Source organism: Rhinolophus ferrumequinum, chromosome 19, assembly GCF_004115265.2.
Source record: "Rhinolophus ferrumequinum isolate MPI-CBG mRhiFer1 chromosome 19, mRhiFer1_v1.p, whole genome shotgun sequence".
Lineage (NCBI taxonomy): Eukaryota > Metazoa > Chordata > Mammalia > Chiroptera > Rhinolophidae > Rhinolophus > Rhinolophus ferrumequinum.
This window is the reverse complement of record NC_046302.1, coordinates 53,066,367-53,083,474: the sequence shown is the minus strand read 5'-3', so window position 1 is coordinate 53,083,474 and position 17,108 is coordinate 53,066,367. Positions and strand designations below refer to the sequence as shown.

Sequence of the window (17,108 nt, the reverse complement as noted above, 5' to 3'; positions counted from 1 at the left end):
GGAAAGGAAGGAGAGAGGGAGGGAAAGTGGGACAGAGGGAAGGAAAGAAGGGTGGCTAGGAGGATGGAAAAAGAAACTGGGAATCTACATCTGAACACAGATAGGAAGGTGCACAGGGTAATCATTCCTGTAACAATTGTGTTAATTATTGTATAACTACTTGATCATCTCTTTGAAATTTAGTGTAGTTAGTACTTGGGTTAAAGGATAAATTATAATCTGAGCACATCTTCCTAGTACATTGCAATTGCTTTCTGTTTCCTTTAAACTATTTCTGTAGTTCTCTGACTCTCTTGAGATGAAATGTAACTTTTGTTGTTGTTGTTGTTGAATTTCACCGAAGTGTCTCAGGTTTTCAAATTTCATAGGTGTATGGTGTTCTCCCATTTGTCTCCCTCTCTACAAACTTGGGATATGTACACTGTGCTTAATGATTTAAACGTTCATGCACATGTGACATCCATTCCTCTTTTTGGAAACCAGTTCAGCTCCCATCACTCACTTTCTCATTTAGTAAATGAGCAATATGCAATCTCTAATCCCTGCATGAAAATCTGGCACCCTTCTGTGAACAATGCATAAGACACTTCTTACCTTGTTCATTGTATCATGCAAATAATGCTCTAACCCCTGTTGTACTACAATGAAAGATTACTGTCCAATTTTATTGGTATTTACTGTTTTATTAATAATTATGTAGTCATTTATCCCTCTGCCTTGTTCCGAAAGATTAATTTTGTTGTAGATTTGTTTAAAGTTCCTGGAATTTTAAAATATGGCTATTTTACCTATATTAATCCATTTTAATTTGAGGCCTTAATGTGATATTTCACAAAACTTTAAAGGGGATATATTTATATGTATGAGAACACATAATACAACCAAGAAATGATGAAACTGCTTTCCTAAGATACCCATGAAAAGACAAATGAATATAAAGAATGCAGTTAATAAAAGTTAACTGCACACAAACAAAATCGGTTTTTACTCTTCATTTTCAAACACTAAACTGAGTGCCCTAGCTAATTCAATGTTAACTAGAACACAGCATGCTTGCAGTTGGCATATGTGCACCAACGAACTTGGGGTTATTTCTCCCTAGAGTTACCAAAATAAACTGAAATATACACACACTCAGTTATTACTTTATCTTTTACCCCACACTATCTTTAAACTATCAAAATATCCCACTGTTAAGCACAAACAGAAAGATGCATGCTGTGTACACACTTAAAAACTTGGCAGAATTCTATCACCGTAAGAGGCATATGGTTTTCTCTGTAATCAACAGACTGCACCGAGGGGGGAGGGGTGGGGGTGGAGGAGGGTTCACAAGCCTTGTTTGTACCTTTTCCCCATTTCCTTGCTTAATTGGGAAAGAGGATATTTCTATTAAAACGTTTTATTTACAACACTTTTATATATTATATGAGCTTTGAAATTAGAAAAAAACAATGCAAATGCTCAGGTCATTAGATACTGAGCCTGAGATCCTAGGCAAGTTTCTTCATTTTAAATCTTCATTTTCTCATCTGTAAAACTCAGAGTCGATGCAAGGATTAAATAAAGTAGTGTGAAAATTAATAGAACAGTATTTGTTTCCTCTTTGTGATCACGTCCAATTTTCTAGTCTTAATGAGATATATATATATATATATATATATATATATATATATATATATACACACACACACAGAGGTGTTTCCTTTGATTCTGTTATTGTATGTGATGCACCATTTTCCCAATGAGAAGATACTAAAAAAGTTTTCACATAATTTGAGCATACATAGTTAAGGTATATAGACAGACAGACCTATATATAACAGACCTCTTTTAGTTTTTAATGTATTAATTGAATTGCACAAACATGAACAATTAATAATTATACAATTAATATAGTACTTTGGAAATACTTTTTATGTACATATTTTCAGAAAAAAATTATTCAAACATTCACTTCAACTTCAACGTCTTCATCATTTCAAGAGCCATGTTTTGAGTTTTTTTCAGAGCATATTGTTCTACTTCTGAGTTTTATGGAGACAGAGAACTTTTTGAATTGAAGTGTGATGCTGTTACTCAAAATTTTATTCTATGTTACAAGTGGCATTTGAAAAACATTAAACAACTTTATATTCATACCTTCATTCAGGAGATATATAATTGTGACTTCTATATTGTAACTATTATATTTTGCCTATTTTAATCTCTCCACTTATTTATTATGAACTATGCATAACAGCTGAGCATGTCTAAGAGTATGTGTGAACATGACATTTTTTCTGCTGGCTGTGGTGGAGCAAGTGGAAACTGATCAGAGGTAGAATATGCAAATTACATATATAGGTGTATATATGACGGTTGTTCACCTTAATGCCATACATAACAGGATTATATCAACATAAAATGATCTAATCTATATAGAATATTTTTTTCTGTTAATTCGCATGTCATTCACTCATATAATTTGGGTTGGGGTAAAAGTACCTTATCCTCTGGTTGGCGCTTTGTAAGTTTGGATGCTCTCTCTTTTCCATGGCTGTAGATTGGGACCCAGGAGTAGATTCCAGAGGCTCCAGCCAGAAAGTCAGCCTTCCAGCGAAGAATGCCAGCGAGCATGTACTGCTGCCCTGGGACCAAGCACCGTAGACCTATGAGAGGAGGGTTCACCTCCTTGCTAGAGAGGGATTCCTTTTCTGTGGTTGGCTTCTCCTAGATATTGCTGTCCACACCCTTGCTGTGGTTCACTGTATGCAGATTAGAAAACACTATTGCGTTGATCCTTGCATATGCCCGCTCTGCTGTCTCCATTGATCAAATTGTAGGTATTATGGATATGCAACATATGTTACATTAATGTGTTGACACTGAAAAGATGTGTAGACCCCTTCTGGGAAATGAGAAGCCCTCCTCTATGATATTGATAAGTTTCTGTGACGAGAAGTGGGATTTAGTGTCAGAATTCATATACTGTACTCACATGCTGTACTATATGGTGAAAAGCATAACAGATGTGCACTCTATTAATAAAATGGGCACGAGTATACCTCCCATCTACTCCGAGAAAGGCCTGTTACTATCACATGCTTCTGTTACCACCAACTACCATGGAGATAATGTGTATCCTGGATTTTATGTTTACCATTCCCTAGCTTTTCTTTATAGCTCCAGCACTAGTCTCTCTCCTTATCAACATATGGTAGATATTTGCATGTTTTTAAACTTTATGTAAACAGTAACGTACTGCATGTATTCTTATGCAACTTGCTTTTCTCTGTCCAAGATTTTGTCTAATGCATGTTGATGCTTGCAGATGGAGATCACTTATTTTCAACATGGTAGTGTTCCATGATATACATATGCCATTATCTGAGCATAACATATTTTTATCTTTTATCCTGTTGATGGATTTGGGGAATATTTCTAATTTTTGCAAATTCAAACTTTATATAAAAAATTCTCATGTATGTTCTATAAGGCACATAGACAAGAATCTTGTCATTGTCTTTTTTATACCCAGAAAGTTCCCCCCACCGCCCACCCCAGCCTCCTTCCTGCTATGTGAGTACACCGGTATATATCCAGGGCTAAAAGTGTATCCTCAGCTATTCTAGACAATGCCAAATTACTAGCTTTCCAGATTGCCCACACAAATTGCCATTATAGACAAGTTTCTGTTGCTCCACATTTTCTCTTGTATTTGTCATTCTTAGACTTAATATTTTATACATGAACACAGTAGTCCTTATTTTTTTCCATTGGTGTGTCTTTTGTGAAATGAAATTCATGTCTTGCATCCATTTCTTATTGAGTTCATTTTTTTTCTTATCAATTCCTTGAAGTTTTCCATATATTATTATTAATAATAATACTAGTCCTTTTCTGGTTATATGTGTTGTGAGTAACTGTTTGACTTACAGTTTTATGATCTTTGTACTATCACTTTTGTGATACACAGGTGTCCTTAATTTGAATGTAAGCAGATATTTCAGTGTTTTCTTTTATTATTTACAGTGTTTTTTTGTTGGCATCTTAGTAAAGAATCTTTCCCAAAGTCTTGGCACTAGAAACCTTCTCCTCTATTTTTGGCTAAGGATTTTAATTTCTTTCTTTTTTTTTTAATCGGTTGTCTGTTGCTGCATATCAAAATTATCACAAACTGAATGGCTTAAGACAACACGCATTTATTATCTCGCAGTTTCTGTGTGTCAGGAATCCTTGATTTAACTGGATCCTCTGTGCGGGGTCTTTCACAAGGCTGCACAGATTGCTGGCTGGCTCTGGGATCTCATCTGACACCTAGAAAAGCATCTGCTTCCAAGCTCGGTGGTTGTTGGCAGGATTCAATTCTTTGTGGGTTGGTGGACTAAAAGTCCCGGTTCTTTTCTGGCTATTGGCTGGAGACCACCCTCAGGCACTTGCCATGTGGCTTCTCCATGTGGCAGTTTACTTCATGAAAGCCAGGATGGGAGGGAATCGGTAGAGAATGTGCTAACAATGTAGAGTAGCCATGGGAGTGACACTGATCAGCTTCGGTTAGAAGCAAGTCACAGGTCCCAGCCCACCCAAGGGGAAGGGATTTCATAAGGGCATGAATACCAGGAGGTGTAACGATTGGGGTCATTGCAGAGTCATATTGCCCACAGATTTTGTCTTTATATTTAAATATTTAATCTGCTTTATATTAATTGTGTTGATTCTGAGATATATATATATATATTATATATAATATACATATATATATATAATATATATGTGTATGTATTATATATAGTATATATTATAGTATATATATAGTATATATCTATATATAGTGTGTGTGTGTGTGTGTGTGTGTGTGTGTATATATATATATATATATATATATATATTTTTTTTTTTTTCCCCCTGTATGTATAACCTGTTATCCTGGACTGAAAAGATTGAAAACCCTTTTCTTTCCCACTGCCCTCCGATGCTATGCTACATGTCAAGTCCTTACATTTTGTGCGAGTCTATTTCTGAGCTCTCTACTTTATTCCACTGGCAAATTTGATTATGACAATGACAATGCCACACTTTCGTAATTACTGTAGTCTTTTTGTTAGCTTTGAATTCTGGCATGGCAAGTAGGTTTATTGTCTTTTTTCTCATTTTGTCTTAGATTTTCTTAAGTTTTGTTCTTCCATATGCATTTTAGACTTAGTTTTCAGTTTCTCAAAGCAAACAAAGAACAATACATGTTAATTGTAAATGCATTGCATCAATTTTGGGAGAATTGACCTCTTTCCATTAATCAGTCCCTATTCATGAGCATGATATGTCTCTCCTTTTATATATTACTTGTTAATCCTTTGATAGATTTAAGTCTGAGCACTTTATATATATTTTTATTACAGTGAATGACATTTATTTTAATTATATGTTCTAACTGATGCTAGCATATATAATAGAAAATGTAATGGATTTGTATGTTTTTTATATTGTATCAGGGACCTCATTAATTCCTCTTACTAGTTTAATAATTTACATGTACATTCTTTGGAAATACTTATGTAGATGGTTTTGCAATCTGTAATTAATGATCATTGTATTTCCTTCCTTTCATTCATGCATAATGAGATGTATTCATTGCTTTTGCTGCATTTATTGTGATAATCATATATTTCTTTGCCTTTATCTGTTAATGTGAAAATATTATTATCTGTAGTATATGAAAATATATTTTTCCTTTGAGATTAAACCAAACTTGGTTTGCTATGATAAAACTAGCCTGAGAATGAGTCATTATATTTGTATATGTTGCTGGATGGAGTTTGTTAATAACTAATTTAAGATGTTACCATCAACATTTGTAATTGTGATTTTCTTATACTGTACTGGTCTCATTTGGAAGTCAACATAGCTTTTACATAAAATAAGTTGAGGATGTTTTATTTTTATATTCTTATATTCTTTAGAAGAGTTTGCATGAGATTGAAATGATCTAATAGTAGAACGTTTGTTACAACTCATTTTTAAAACCAAGCGGCTATTGTGTTTTCTTTGCAGGAATATTTTGACTACATATGTAATGTTATTTAATGGTTATAGGCTTATTTTATGTAGCTCACTTTTTTTTTTGAAGCCTATTTTAGCAACTTATGTTTTTAAAGAATTTGTGCTATTCTTTTAATTTTTCACATTTATTGACCTAAATTTGTTCAATATGCATTCTGCTGCCTCTCTCATTCTACCCCCAACCCCATACACAAACACTGTTTTTTTTTTTTTTTTTTCCATCCCTAATATCAAGTATGTATGTCTTCTTGTTCTTAGTGGCTTTTAGCTGGTGGACATTGACCAAAATAATAATAATAATAATAATAATAATAATAATAATAATAATGGGCCATATAATTAAATTGCCTTTTATGTAAGTCTTTTCAAAGCTAACTTTTAACTTTTTTTCCTGTTATTCGTATCTACTGTTTTACAGTTATTTGTTATTGCGTAACTTTGGCTCCTGGCCTTACATATTTTCTTCATTCAATTTTTTTGATTTTCTCTGATTTGCTATTGTTGTTTTTGTAGCTTTAATTGTATGGCCTATTATTTTTTTGTCCATGTCCGCCACCAAAACCCACCAGGAACAAACTGAATTTACTGTTTTTTATAGTAAGAGGGATTTAAATTGTATAACTTTGCTCTAACTTAGCTGCTGTCAGAAAGTGGGTGTAATTCTAAGATTGGGTATCTGAATAAATCTTATCTAGAAGGAGAGAAGAGTAGAGAGAGGCTGAATCTCTATTTGGTAAAGAAGTAGCCATCACTCATTAGCTGGGAGAGAGGGATGTGAAGTATTCTGTGGTTTGGAAAGTGATTATGTTTTCTTCTGTATCCCAACATGGTTAGGGAGTGGTCGTGCTTTTGTCTGCATGCATCACAGTCACAGAGTTGCTTTGTTCTTTCAAATTTATTATGTTTAACAGGAGGACACCAGGCCTCGCTGAGAGCTGCAGGCCAGCTCCGGGATGTCAGGAGCTGTTTTGTTTTGTTTTGCTTTCCATTCTCATGTTAAAATATTTATTCTTTCTACTATGTTCATTTAGATCTATCAGTTTACTTCTAAAACTACGTTGCTTGTATCCACACATTTTAATATATAGTTTTTCCCATTATTCCTTCTATTTTCTGAATTCCAGTATGATCTTTGATCTGAGTGTGAGTATTAATTTGTGTATTTATAGTGTAGAGTTTCTCTAAGTTATCTCCTGTTGTCACTTTTTATCTTCAATATGTTGCATTCAGAAACCATGGACGGTATGGCACCAATTTTGTGAAATGTAAGACTCTCTGCCTGCATATGGACTGGTATCTGATAAATTTTCATAAACGCTCCATTTTTTCTGTAAGATAATGGATATTTTCCACTTGTTGGGTATGATGTTCTAAAAATGCCTGCCGGAACTAGCTTAACAAAATTCTTATTCAAAACATTTGTATCCATATGAGTTTTTTCCTAATCTTTCAACTGCTAAAAAGATAATAACATTGCATGTTATTAGGGGCATATAATCTAGTATTTGTTGTAAATTTTATCAATTTCATGAGCCTTCATGTAATGACCCTCTTTATTTCTAACATTGCTTTTGGATTTTAAAAAAATGTTTAATTGATATTAGATAATACAAATTTTCCCTTTAGTATTCTCTTTGTTTAGTATTATTTTCAAACATTTTTTGTCCTTTTGTTTTTAGAATACACATCTTGTAAATAGAATATAGCTGAATTTTTATTCATATCCTAACAATCATTGTCATTTATTATCCAAAGTGTTTAATCTATTTATAGTCATTGTGATTATTGATATGTTTGGATTTACGTATAATAGTATGTACTTTCTGTTTATATTAGGTTGGTGCAAAAGTAATTGCAGTTTTTGCAATTGTTTCTAACCTTTTAAACCACAATTACTTTTGCACCAACCTAATATCTTTATTTATTATATTCCTTTTTAATTTTCTCTTTTCTTAAGTGATGTTGAAATGATTGTCCCTTCCTCCCTTTTACTAGTTTAGAAGCAATGCATCCTATTTCTATTATTTTGAGGCTTATTATAGAAAAGTCAAAAGTGAAGATTACTATTTTATACACCCTATACTTGTTTATATTTATCCATATGTTTACGTTTTTCTTTCTAATCCATCAAGCTCTTTGAGCCTTTCTCTTTTTGTTTCTGTTTTTTTTTTCTATTGTAAGTATATATGAATATGTTCTCAATTTTTATTTGCCTAAAATATGCTTTTTTTGATATTCATTCTTGCAAAGCAAATTTTCTGTGCATACAGTCCTGGGTTAACAGCACTTTGAATATAGTATTCTACTTATCTCTGTGGCTTCTTCTGTTTGCTTTGTGATATAGCTAGCAAGATCAGTGCCCGAGAATAAACCTTGTGGAAGAGTTGTCGGTGGTTGGAGGGGAGAAAAGAAGGCATAAAATTGTCATCTAGGAGACTGAAGGCACACAGGGGATGGAAGGGAAATGTTGCTTTGTCAAGAGCCCACAGGGTTCCCTTGCTGTTCGTGGCTCTGTGTTTAAACTAAGAGACCCTGTTGCTCCGAGCTTTGTTGAGCTGCACCATGCAGGTATGGAAAAAATAGAAAGTTGGAATGACCAGACTGAGATGACAGTAGAAACGAGTGTGAGATGAGGTTGTATGGGGGAGACTGATTGCAGAGAGTAAAGAGGCTTATGAGGAAACGAGACCTAGGAGACTCGGTTCTGAAGGATTTTAGGTTCTGGTGGCATCACAGACTGTGGACGTGCCACGGGTGAGATAGGACACGATGCTCTGAGGATGGGATCATGGAATTGAGATTTTCAAGGTATTGAATTTACCGCTAATTATCTAATCTGGAGCAGCAGTTCTAAAATGTTTATTTTTTTCCCTTGGGAATACTTTGCACTCTTAAAAATGATGGAATGCTCAAAAATCTTTGTTTTATGTGTGCGATGTCAGTATTTAATATATCCGAAATTAGAACTGAAGATTTCTTAAATATGCATTTACACTTTTATTTTAAAATGGCAGCAGTAAACCCATGATAGCATGATACATCCTCGCATCATTCTTAGATAAAAACTATATTTTCTAACAGAAACATAACTACAGTTTTTCCCAAAGGGGGACAGAGTGTTACCATTTTACATTTTTACAAATCTCACAAATATTTGGCTTTTTAGAAAACAGTTGGATTTTCATATCTGCTTCTGGATCACATAATACACTTAGCTTCAGGAAAATTCCACCGTACACTTGTGAATAAGTGCGAGTTAAAAAGACACATTTCTTCGTGTTACTATGAAAATATTTTTTTTACCCCTCAGACCCTCTGAATGTGTCTCAGGGCACCCAGGGATGCATGGAGCAAATATTCAGAGTCACTGGTCCGGTGTATGATAGAGGAAGTGACTGAATAAAGATGTCTGTGTATTTGAGATAAGGACACCAAGAAACGTAAGAGCCCAGAATGTTGGAAGAAATATCCATGCATAAGGTGGTCAAAAGGCATATCACCTATCTGGTATAATTATGAAATTAAAAGAGAATTGAAAATAAGATTTAAACTATTAATTCTGGAATTGTTGCAAGCAAACTAGGGCATTTGATGGATATTGAAATTACAAATAATGACAGGAGAAGTGTTGAGAGGATAACAGTGAGTCAGGAGGTGGAATCTTTAGGAAGGAAGTGAAGTGGAGGGCCACTCTGCTGGATGATGAATGAATGGCACAGCCAACACACTGGGTGCTTTTGGGGGAGGAGGCATGAATCTATCTAGAACGTGAAAACAAAGCGCAAGGCACCTCCTCCACCTGGTAAACCACTCAGGAGGAAATCAAAGAGAGCACAGCCAACACACGAACGAGGTTTAAAGAAGCAAGGCCCTCCAGGGTAAGTAAACCGTGTCACAGCAGGAACAAGAGAAGGAAAGCGATGTCCAGAGAAGAGTTTGAGGGCGGAGAGGATTGTCCTAGCTGAATACCTGAGGGTGCACTGTGAATTGGAAAGTTAAAGTGCAATTTATAATTAAACCCAGCCAAAATGTTGGTTTTCTGTGTGTGTGTGTGTGTGTGTGTGTGTGTGTGTATATACACACAGACACACACATACATACATATATATATATATATGTGTGTGTGTATATATATGTATACATAGTTATATATCTATATATATTTATATATATTTATCCTAACAACAAACTGGATTGAAAATGTTTTGTTTATCATCTCTCACACTGCCCTCCGGGTACTATTCGTCGGGTTTCCATTTGACTGCCCTCCTGTGATACTTCAGTAACCTTGAAGTAAAACTCATATCCCAGGATACACTCCTTCTCAGCCTCTTCCTGAGAAAACTCCTAGATGAAAGAAAAAAATCTTCCAAACACTTTGGAAGGTTTTTGATATGCTAATGATAGCTATTCACAGCGTAGGGACTGTTCAGCATGGATACACAGGCCTATTCAAACAGACTTGTCAAACAAGCTACCTTGAAAGTCCTCTCTCACTTTCTGTAAAGAACAGGGACACCTAATGCAAAAGAAGAGGGTGGATCCCAGGTCTCAACCTTAACTTTGCCACTTTGGTTTCCTAGTTGATTTTTTCTTAATCATTCATAGTAATGAAAAGTTACTTCTAAATTGAATAATTTAGAGATGTCATGATATACACATCCTTTCCTGAGCACGAATTATGATTGACTAAATGATATGTTGCCCAGATTCTTCAGTCAAGATAAACCTCCGTTACTTGCTATTGGTGATTACATCTCTCACAGTCCCTGATCTGTTATTTTATAAGGCATTGTCGTATGTAACCTACTTTTTAGATATGAACATGAGGCTGTGAAAACCAGACTGAACATTTGCAACTAGCAGCAAACGTATTTATGTTTTTTTTCTTAATTGAATGAAACTGGTTTTGTACTAAAAGTGAGAGAAGGTGATGGCCTTTCGTGGCAGCTATGACACCAGAACCAGGTGTTCTGGTTCTGGCTCCAGCTCTAGTTCTGTCAAAGGAACCGCCACCAGCCTCTGCTTCATGCACCTGAGCTTCTTCTCACACTGGGCAATTTCAGCCTGCAAAGCAGCAGGCCACTTAGAATAGAAAGCTTGTCACCCAGATTTGTGTCCCAAGCCTCAGCTACAGCACATGACAAGTCAGTCCTCAAAGAGACAGGTCGTTGCTGAGTTCAATCCCTCTCACAGGAAGAACAATTAATAGCAATCCATAGACAAGACACCGTCATGAAAATCCCAGAATGCAGGGGTGAGGCTGAAGCACCCCCCTGGACTCCAGAGCCCAAGGAGGACAACAATGGCAGGGTGAGAGGAGTGGGAGTCTTCCGAATGCATTGCCCATCCCTAAGACTGGCGCCTCGCTGAACCAGGATGTCCCCACCCTAGGCTCAGAGGCTCTCCAGTGGAAAAAGAGAGCCCCAGGTGCATTTCCAGCTTCCCCAGCATTGTGAGGTACTTCCCAGGAGGCCCAGTTGGTCTTGTCTCGTGGGGATCACTGAAAGAATCTGTGGGGCTCGACAACTGGAGACCAGATAGAGGGAGGACAGTGACAAATGCTCAGGGCACACCACATTCCTGCTTGCAGCAGTCCCTAAGTAGAGACCCCAGCCAGTGGCTCTGTCCATCTGCTGAGCCAAACCGATCCGTAGAAATGAATAGCAGGAGGAAAGCTGGAAAGTTCACACATACGGGACCGGGACACACTTCTGAAATAACAATTAATGAAATAAGAACTCAAAAGGGATGTAACAAATACCTTGAGACAAAAGAAAATGGAACACAGCACGTAAAAACTTATGGGATGCACCAAAAGCAGTTCTACAAGAGAAGGTTAGAGCCATTCATGCCTACATTAAAAAAAAAGAGGGATCTCAAATAAACAACCTAACATTACATCTCGAGGAAATAGACAGAGAAGAATAAAGTAAGCCCAAATTTAGCAGAAGGAAGCCAAAATGATAATCAATGCAGAAATAATGGGCTCGACAATAGTAAAACAATGGAAAAGACTGACAAAATTAAGAGTTCATTCTTTGAAAAGTAATTAAAACTGACAAACCTTTAGCTAGACTTACCAAGGGAAAAAAAGAATGCCAGTAAATAGAAGTAGAAATGAAAGAGAAATTACAATTGATACCACTTAAATACAAAGCACTATAAGTCACTACTATGAACGATTTATATGCCTACAAATTGGATAACCTAGAAGAAATAGATATATTTCTAGAAACATACGACCTATTAAGACTGAACCATACAGAAATGTAAAATCTGAGCGGACCAATAATGAGTAAAAAGATTGAATCAGGCATCAAAAACTTCACAAACAAACAAAAGCCCATGACCAGATGGTTTCACTGGTGAATTCTACCAAACATTTAAAGAAAAGTTAACAACAATCCTTCTCAAACTCTTCCACAAAATAGAACAGGAGGGAACACTCCCAAGCTAATTTTACAAGGCTAGCATTACCCTGATACCCGTGTTAATTTTTTGTTGTTGTTAAAATTTGGGGGAATTTCATCCTCTTAATGACAATGTGCATATATGTCCAATTCAAGTCACCAGATTTTTTTTTTTTTTTTTTTTTTTTTAAGGAACAACTAGAAAAGAGGTTTCCCCTTTTCTGAAATAACGCCATTGAGTTTGGTCAAGTGCAAGACTTCAGTTTCTCTAAATTTTTGTCTGGATTTCTGCATGGCATATCCAATTGGTCAAAACCATTTTTTCTCCCTTGATTTTGTGTCTAGTGCTTTAGTTATTACTCACAGCTTGCTGCTACCTACAAATCTTAAAGCCATACTCTTTTTCTGTCTTCCTCTTGGTTATTAAGTTTTTAACAAGATGGCTAAGAGCCAACACACTATAGGGCTTTGCTACAGACAACCCCACTTTGTAGTTTTATATGTATTAACCTTTGGGCCTCTAGCTATAATGTAAGTTGATTTTTATGTGAAAAACTATTAATCTTCCTTTGGCTACTTCTCCTTATCTTTAATGTGGAGTGGATTTTGCAGGAGTGTCTCAGAATCTGTGGTAAGGGACAACTTTGGTTTTTAATTTCTAATTGTCAGTGTTATATGCTTTTGTATAATATAATAAGAAATAACATGTAAAAATTTCCAGAAAAATGATTTATAAAAGAGGAATGAAACTGGAGTCATTTTACTATTAGACTCAACAGACATAAATCACATTTTAATAATCATATTAAACATAGCAATAGGAAAATAAAGGTTGCAAAAACTATGCACATTATTCATTGAAATTGTGCGTATGGGTAATTAGTATAGAAAATATTACTATAATTGTAACTTCTTTTGTTCTTGAAGTTTAATGAAACGAAAGTTATGAGAGAAGAACCAATGCCCGTACCAAACTCCTGTGTGCACACTTGGAATCAATCCTGTGTATGTCGATAACATTTTTAATGTGACAGCATTTTGCTAGTTGATTCATCTAATTTAGATTGGATAAAATGACAGTGCCACCAATAGAGGTTAATATCTATCTGGACCTCAGTTTTGATTTCATAGCACTCATAGTGGAAAAGCCAGTCTCAGAGACGTATGCAGACTGGACCGAAAGAAAAGAATTTGAAGTAAATTGAGTGCCCTTACAGAATTCACATTTATCTAACAAAAAGTAAGAGCTTTTGTAGTTTTTAAATGTATCTGCAATCCTTCATCAGTAATGAGTGCCAACCATTAATCTTGTAAATTTAATTAAATTTGAGTTATACTTTAATAAAATAAATGGATTTCGTGTTTTTTCTAGTATGGATCTTTGATGGGAAAATACAATTCAAAATACTCTATTAAAGTTGTGTTTGGAGGTAATTTTTCACAAATATGCAAAATCAAGATTGATTGAAGTGTGTGTGTGTGTGTGTGTGTGTGTGTGTGTGTGTGTGTGTGTGTGTTTTCTTCCAGGTATGGAAGTATTAAGATGATTATAAAATTTCAAACACTTGGTACCGGGCAAACTGTATTTGGTGCTCTGATCAGTTGCCAATGCTGAGTGGGAGATTCAAAAGGAAAATTAGAATTTCTTACTATATTACCAAATTTGAAAATGTGACTGCTAGGAGATATTATTCCAGTATTTTATATGCAGATATTTATGTTGAACCTCACACAAACATCATTAATTTCCTCAGTCTGTCTCTGCACTTTAAAGAGATAATCTCCAGGGTGCTAGCTGTCACAGTGCTGAGTCACTAATGTATTTTGTCTTCACGCAAGAAGAAACTGCTTCACATCTGGTATTAAAAAGTGTTCATGTTTCTTGCTTCTTTTGACAGTTCTTGGCAGAGTTTGTAAATCATGATGTTTATTTAAACACTTTTTAAAAGATGTGCCCAAATTGCTTTTAGTTTCATGCAGTTCAGACATAAAATCATCTCATGCAGAATCCCAGGGGATTCATGAGTTATATAAATGGCCCATCTATAACTGTTGCCACTTGAATTTAAATCTTTTAATATATGATGAGCAACGAGGCTTATAATTGTGGAAATTTTCATAAAATCATACCTAAAATGATAGCAAATTTCTGCTCATGAATGACTTTTAATTCTGGCCAATATTCATGGAGCATCCATGCAGAACTTGGTACTCCCTTTTCTGTGCTTTCATAGAATTTTGACTATATATGTGGCCATTATTGCTGCTGTAACAAATTACCGTAAACTTGGTAGCTTAAAATAAAACAGATTTGTTATCTTTTAATTATAGAGGTCAGAAGTCTGAAATGGGTCTCAGTGGACTAAAATTAAGATGTTGGTAGACCTACATTTCTTCCTACAGTCTCTAGGGGAAATTTTATTTCTTTGCATTTCAAGCTTCTAGAGGCCACCCATATTCTTGGGCCCGTATCCCCATTTTTTCATCCTCAAAGTTGGGCCATGTCCTTCTCACACTACCCTCTCTCCAATTCTCCCTCCTCTGTCAGCCTCTTCTACTTGCAAGGATTCTTGTGATTACATTGGGCTCACCCAGATATGCCAGAATAAGCCCCCCATTTCAAAGTCAGCTAATTAGCCCCAATAATTCTATGTGAAACCTTAGTTCTCCCTTGCCAGGTAGCCTAACATAATCATGGGTTCTGGAATCGGGAGGTGAACATCTTCGAGGGGCATCATCCAGCCTATCATCATGCATTTCATCTTGTATGTAAGACCATTATTGTCATTGCTGATGACTTATTAGATTCTTGATAAAAGGGGCCCTTCTACAACTTTGTTCCGATAGCACAATTTGTAGCTTAGTAAATGATTCCACATCATAATTTTGTATTTTGTATGCATGAATATATACATGGAATATGTACATTGGGCTATGTGTTTATAAAGTATAGTGGACATTTTGAGGTTTAATCTACATCGAGGCAACTTCATTTGTGGAGGATAATACATTGCATTTCTACTTCCCTGCTTAAGCTCTGATTCTATCGAGAGAAAGAACGAGGGGGAGAGAATACAGAGGAATAGGTAGGTAGAGATTGAAATGGCAGCTTTATTAATAGGAATGAGTAAGTGGGAGGAGTGTCACCAATGGGCCAGATGACACTTAGGGCCAGATACAGGCAGTTGCCCATCCAGTCTCAAGTGGTGCTGGAAACCTCCCCTGGGAACCCGCCCTTAGAGTATGCTCTGCCTGGAGGAGTGCCTTCCAGTGTTTCCTCTTGGAGGCACTGGAACGTGGGCTGTGCGTCAGTCCCCCTCTCCCAGGACAGCAAGTGACCAGCGTGCAGTGACAGCACTCCCCCTGGAAACCACCGCAGTAGTGTGGGAGTACCCCCTTCTGCTGCCCGACAGATCGGTCATTTCCTTAGAAATACAAATCCGCTGATTCACTCACAATGTCGAAATCTTTTGTGGATAAAGACAAACCAGCATTTGGGTTGGATTATAAATACACATTTTTAGAAATCTGTTAACGTCAGTTGTAAAACTTGGTAATAATACATAATATTTTAACTGTCTTGAACTATGTTAGGAAATAGGCCGGGTGTATACCGGTAAATTGAATGGTAAGAATCTACTCTACTGCTTGTTCAAATAGTTTTGGTTTCAAACTATTTATTTCGGTAACAGTTGCTTTACATACTTTTTTTTTTTTTATATATATAAATAAATAGAATGTTGGTCTAATCTATGTAAAATTATGAGAGGAACAATGAAAAATTATCTGAATGTTTACATATATGGTAGTAATACTTGTTTCCCTTTACACCAGAATCTATAATCTATAACTTACAAAATATATTCCCAATAAAACCTGGCATCTACGTATAAAAGCCTATGTTAGCAGATCTTTCTCTTCTGGAATGACGTGCTCTACGAGATTAGGGATGGGACTGTGTGAACCCTTGTAAACTATTTCGCCAAGCAGTTCTCGGGAACTAAGCAAAGGGTTGTTGAGGTAAAGAAGAAAGGAATCTTCACAAGAAGAAGAACAGGGTGTCCTCGCCATTTGGCTGCTGCCAAACTTCCTGAGTTCAAATCCTGCCTCTACAGTGCATGCCTGCAGGCCAGTTACTTAATTTCTCTGCCCCTCAGTTTCCCCTACATGTCAAAGCGTTATTATAACCGAACCAGGAGGCTACTGTAAAGGTCAGTTTTGTTGAATATATACAACATAGTCTTAGAACAGCAGCCGGCATGTTTTAAACTATTATTTGCTATGTTCATAGTAAAAGGAACACAGGCTCAGAGATTTGTTTCATGTCACATAATTGGAAAAATCTGGGCCTTGAGTCCAATTCTCTGATTCGTAACTCTGGCGCTACATTTAATATACCAGAACTATCTTCAAGACTTACGTTTCTAGGATTGAAACACTCCACTTGTAGAGCTAGACGTTTGGGCTTGCATAAGGATGTTCCTATAATGCAATGTTTTATGATACCCAATTCTCTGGGGTTACTCTTCTTTTTTTTACAGCACACATAAGGAATTTGATTATTGATGCCGTATAAGATCTATGATCTCAGTGACCTCCCAGAATTTCTGATAATTTTCTCAGGATTTTCAAAGGGTTCCGCAGGGATTCTTATCT

The 17,108-nt window shown here is 35.9% G+C and overlaps 1 protein-coding gene across 2 annotated transcripts in view; it reads left to right on the top strand.

Annotated features, from left to right (window-relative positions):
* Nucleotides 1–17,108, top strand: part of DSEL (dermatan sulfate epimerase like) — a 62,212-nt gene that overhangs the window by 11,057 nt on the left and 34,047 nt on the right. Inside the window, exon 3 of one of the 2 annotated variants that reach the window (XM_033087314.1) lies at nucleotides 2,546–4,698. The exons of the other annotated variant lie outside the window; for it this stretch is intronic. The gene's annotated coding sequence lies outside the window, so the exon portion shown is untranslated. Of the gene's footprint in view, nucleotides 1–2,545; nucleotides 4,699–17,108 lie in introns of those variants that run through there. 2 annotated transcript variants of the gene reach the window in all.